We start from the raw sequence: 5,408 nt of genomic DNA on the forward strand, positions 1-5,408 counted from the left end.
TCGAAAGGAGCCAGTTGAGGTGGTTCGGGCATCTGGTAAGGATGCCTCCTGGGCGCCTCCCTAGGGAGGTGTCCCAGGGACGTCCAGCTGGGAGGAGGCCTCGGGGAAGACCTAGGACTAGGTGGAGAGATTATATCTCCAACCTGGCCTGGGAACGCCTCGGGACCCCCCAGTTGGAGCTGGTTGATGTGGCTCGGGAAAGGGAAGTTTGGGGTCCCCTACTGGAGCTGCTGCCCCCGAGACCAGATACCGGATAAGCGGATGAAGATGGATGGATGGATGTAGGATACATGTTGTAGTATTAGAAGTATGTTTGTAGTTTGTTTCTTTTATCAGAGTTTGAACACAGAAACATCCAAAACAGTCACAACAACACACAGTTTGACATGTTTGTTATGTTTTCTTTAGATTGAAATGATGAAGCGCTGCGTGAGATTACATGATGCCCTGTAGGTGCATCAGATCAACATAAACACACAATACTGATATTACTGCAACAACAGTGTGTAGTTCAACCTGAAACTCTGGCTCAGCACCTTAGGAAATAAGAAGAAGCCGAACATGCTCATCCTAAATAATGTCAACGACACAAACCTCTAAATAATAAAAGAAGTCACTCTGGCTACAAAATAAATTCACATGTTATGTCTGAAAGAAGTAAAAAAAAAAAAGCATTGTGTGTTGAAAAAAAGAACTAAAATAAGACAGTATAGCATGTTCAAAAAGCAGAATGCAGAAGCAGATTTGATAGTCTCTAAAAGTGCTTTCCAGAACAATTCCATGTTAATTAACCCTTGCCCTTCCAGGTCAAAATTTAATTTTCGTTGTGCTTTTCCAATGTTTTTGTCACTTTTTTGATGTTTTTATCACCTTTTTCTAATTTATGTCACTTTTTTCTGATGTTTTTGTCACTTTTTCTAATTTATTTGTCACTTTTTCTAATTTATTTGTCACTTTTTCCAGCTCTTGGCGCTTTTTGTAAAACCTGAGCTGGTTTGATAACAGGTTTTATTATTCTTATTCTTGGAATTCATGGTCAACAAACCTCATTTATATCAAATTATACATAAGTTTTTTGTTCAAAAGGCAGAAATTATGAATTATTTTGACTAATAGTTCAGATCAGAGGATGTTGAGTGGGTACTGTTTTGAAACTATTAAAAAATAATTCAGATGCTATAAGACTAAATAAAACACCCTCAAAATTAAATTAAAGTAGTCATTAATTTACTTGGAGAATGTTATATGGAATCATCCAAGTTATTTTGGGGCAACTTGGTTGAAAGAAATCTAATAATTCTGATATAAAATTCTGTCAGTTTGACCCGAGGACGACACAAGGGTTAAACCAGTATCCTCCTTCCTCTCCTGTAATTAAACTCCACCTCTTCTCTTTTCTAGCGTTGTCCTTATTAAAAAGATCTGTGATGGATGTGGTTCCACCTCCATGATCAATCTCTGCCTGGAGGAGGAATATCCTGCATGGATCTGAATGGCTGCATGACATGTCTCCTTCAAAATAAAACGTTGACCCAGATGTTGAAGGGTCGATTTTGTCCACACGTCCACGTTGTAGGAGTGTAAATATGCTTTTATTTTCTATAAGGTGATTTCCATGCAGGTGCTGCTCAGTTCAGGAGAGACACCGGATGTTTTCCTTGTTTTGTGTTTTTTAAAGTTCAGCGTATGAGATGTAAAGTGTTAAATTGATCTGGACCGGTCATGGCCAGTGAAAGCCAGCGTTACGTTTCTATATTCATAAGATTGTGGCTGATCATGGGGGGGACAGAAACTAGGACATGTCGCCCTAATGCTGGACCTCTGGAGCTGCTGTTTCTATTCTGGGTTCTGGTTTTGTCTGGACTGACCCTGGGACAGGAAGGTGAGAAAGTTAAAGCTCAATAAGCAGTTTATCAGCTGTAATGTTTATCAGGTCAGACATTAATAACATAACATGGAAGCTAACTTTAGATAACTCCTAATGGTTCTCACAGAGGACCTACTGGGTCTACTGGGTCTACAGGGTCTACAGGGTCTACTGGGTCATGAAGTTGTCTACAAGTTGCGTTGGTCCCATAATAATAGATAATTTCTTTAACTGTCTGAATAACGCCCGACGTCCACATAACGGAAGCTAACTTTAGCTAACTTCTGTTAGCGTGTTGTCCCAGCGGAGGATACGCCCTACAGCTGTTTGGCCGTTAGCGAAGGTATTATTAGTAAGGTGTTATTATATGCAAAGCTGTGGCTGGTTGTTGTGTTGTAGTGAAGGACTAACCAGGTTCCTTGTTTACATTATGAGGAAAAGGATAAATGCAGTAACGCTGTTTAATATCGTGATAACGATATTACCTGCCATAAATACACAGATATTAAAGTGAACTCAGCTCTGCATTTCTGCTGCTTTCAGGTATTCTGCTAAAATAAAACACATTGCTAATGCTATTGTTAATAAAAAGTATTTAACATTTAATTGAACTAATTGAACGTTGAGTTGAATATAAAAGGCACCACTATTAAAAAAAATGTAAGTGCAGTTTTCTACTGTTAAAGTGTCCTTTGCGATGTGTTTATTGCTCCAGTTAATATTGTGATGACGATTAAAAAAAGTTACTGTGCAGCCCTAGTATACATATTAAATTATACTTTTATTAATTCTTGATTTATTGTTTGTCAATGTCCACCTGTCATTTAAAGGTTTGACCACAGTATAGTGGTTTTTCTAACACTCCTTTCACATTTAAAGACTCAACCAGACAGCTATCTGTCCAATCTGAGTTTCCTGTTGCACAACTTTTTTGCAGCTGCTCAGTCCCGAGCTTAGCACCGCCCAAGGCAATTGTGATTGGTTTAAAGACATGCATGTTTTCCCCATCCCAGAATGCTTTTTGGACTCGCCAGACCCTCTGACAAAGCAAAACTTTAAAAAAAAAAAAGACAGAAATGACTCCATGTCTGCAGACTCCAGTTCAGTATGGCCGCTGGCTCGACCAAATCTCTGTTTAAAATGAGTCATAAAGCAGACGGCAAAGGCAGCTTAAGTTTTCATGATATCAAACAAAGAGAAACATTCCCCCATCATATGTATTCTTTTATAAATATATACTAGAGTAGGGGAATCATTGTCCAGCAGCAGCTATGGAATGTGGAGGAGGAGAAATCAGTCTCCACAAAATCGTCTCTAGTGTTTAATTAAGAGGTTTATTTATTTAAGCTTCAGAGTGTAATTACTGAGGGTTTCCCTCCTGCGCCCTCAATAACAGACAACAACTCCAAAATATGACCTGATCTTATATTTTGTCATACCGAGTTTCCCACCACTCTTTGGTTTCATTAACTTTCAGCTGAAGAGCTGCGACTTAAAGTTAAAGTATTTCAGGTTTCTTTTCTTTCTATAAAGCTCATGTTGATGTTGTGGGGAAGTTCATATTAAACATCATGTTTCTAGTTTATACAGTCTATGGTTCCAACAGCTTGGTTTTAGTTTAGACTGCAGCTGCTTTCAGCAACAATCTCACTACTAATAATTATGGATCAATATTAAATAATTGTTCACAGTTCCTCAGAGTGGAGACTCCAATAGGATCAACAATACAAAACCTTTATGATATTTTATTTACTCTCACCTACAGTGGGGTTTGAAAGTTTGGGCACCCCAGGTAAAATTCTTTATTAATGTGCATAAAGAAGCCAAGAAAAGACGGAAAAATCTCAAAAAGGCATCAAATGACAGATTAGACATTTGTATAATATGTCACAAAAAGGTAGATTTTATTTCCGTCATTTACACTTTCAAAATAACAGAAAACTAAAAAATGGCGTCTGCAAGAGTTTGGGCCCCCTGCAAAGTTTCTAGCCTGCACCCCCCCCCCCCCTTTGGAAAGCTGAGACCTGACAGTGTCATGGATTGTTCTCAATCATCGTCTGGAAAGACCAGGTGATGACCCAGCTAACAATTTTTGGTTCCCAGAACGTTCTGGGAACGTTCGTTTTTGGTTGTGGGAACGTTCCCTAAAGGTTTTTTTTGGTTGCAGTTTGGTTGTCTGTAGGTTAATTGGAAAGTTTTCTTAACGTTCCCGGAACGTTCGTTTTTGGTTACAGCGAACGTTCTCGGAACGTTCCCCTAACGTTCTCTAAAAGTTACAACCTTTAGATAACGTTAGGCGAACGTTCCGAAAACGTTGCAACCTTTAGCTAACGTTAGGAGAACGTTCCCTTAACGTTGCAACCTTTAGAGAACGTTAGGGGAACGTTCCTTTAGCGTTGCAACCCTCAGCGAACGTTACGGAACGGTCTCTTAACGTTAGGGGAACGTTCCCTGTAACCATAAACGAACGTTCCCAGAACGTTAAGAAAACCTTACAATTAACCTACAGACAACCAAACTACAACCAAAAAAATCCTTCAGGGAGCGTTCGCTGTAACCATAAACAAACGTTCCCAGAACGTTAAGAAAAGGTTAGATTACCCTAACCTTTAAAACAAACCAACACCCGTACCATTTGTGTGTATGTACTGTATATACACACGTACACACACACAAAAGTTATATTAGTAGGAATGAATGAACAGGCAAACTTGATAGCATTTCAAGACTTTAATATTCAAACAACTGAAAAAAATACAAAAAAAGGTAAGGGTGTAGTGCAAGATGCATAAAGATTTGTTTGTAAAGTGTGTGCAAAATAAGTCACTAAAAAAATATATGTTAATAAAAAATTAAAAAGGGGCTCCATGGGTTCACGGCTCAGTCCTTCTCAGCTGGCCTATAAAGAAATAAAAGTTAGACATGTAATACTAAGTATGAACACATTGACAAAAGATTTTTTTTTGATGAACTTGACGCAGAAGAACTTCAATTTACCGTCTGTGTGGGGCAAACTTCAGAATTTACCCAATCAAATCCTCCGCTTCTGCAGCAGTCAGTGCAGGGAAGTTTTTCTGGCAGGCCGCTAGAGTAGAAGTCAAAATGAAGATAAGTTATAAGTCAAATTAAAACCTCTTGTCAGCCTGGGTCCCAAGATGAAGTGGCAGTCCGTGGTAGGGTCACTAAAGGCTCATCCTGCTCTGGGCAACCAGCTGGTTTCCTGCATGGCGTTGATACATATACAGATAAATTACATATGATCATTATATAAGATGAAGTTGATGGTTGCCTGCACATGCCATTACAAAATATGAACCTATTCTGTTATATTAGACAATTAGACAAAATATATATATAAAAAACTTACATGCAGGTGGTGGAGAAAGTGTTATCTGCTGAGCTGAAAAAAGACAGGAAGAGACAAACATCAGAACAACCACATGATCTGCACCATGTTGACTGACAGTGGTTCCATGTTAAGAAATATGACTGGTTTCTTATATGCATGCATACATTTTAACTTACAGACAGGGCTTCCAGA

General features: G+C 38.8%; 1 protein-coding gene and 1 long non-coding RNA gene across 2 annotated transcripts in view; both read left to right on the forward strand.

Moving 5' to 3' along the window:
- Positions 1-5,408, forward strand: part of LOC117943374 — a 91,159-nt gene that overhangs the window by 14,256 nt on the left and 71,495 nt on the right. The gene's annotated exons all lie outside the window — the stretch shown is intronic.
- Positions 1-5,408, forward strand: part of LOC117943116 — an 18,706-nt gene that overhangs the window by 12,632 nt on the left and 666 nt on the right. The window lies entirely within an intron of this gene.

The sequence above is a fragment of the Etheostoma cragini genome, chromosome 4 (genome assembly GCF_013103735.1).
Source record: "Etheostoma cragini isolate CJK2018 chromosome 4, CSU_Ecrag_1.0, whole genome shotgun sequence".
Taxonomy (NCBI): domain Eukaryota; kingdom Metazoa; phylum Chordata; class Actinopteri; order Perciformes; family Percidae; genus Etheostoma; species Etheostoma cragini.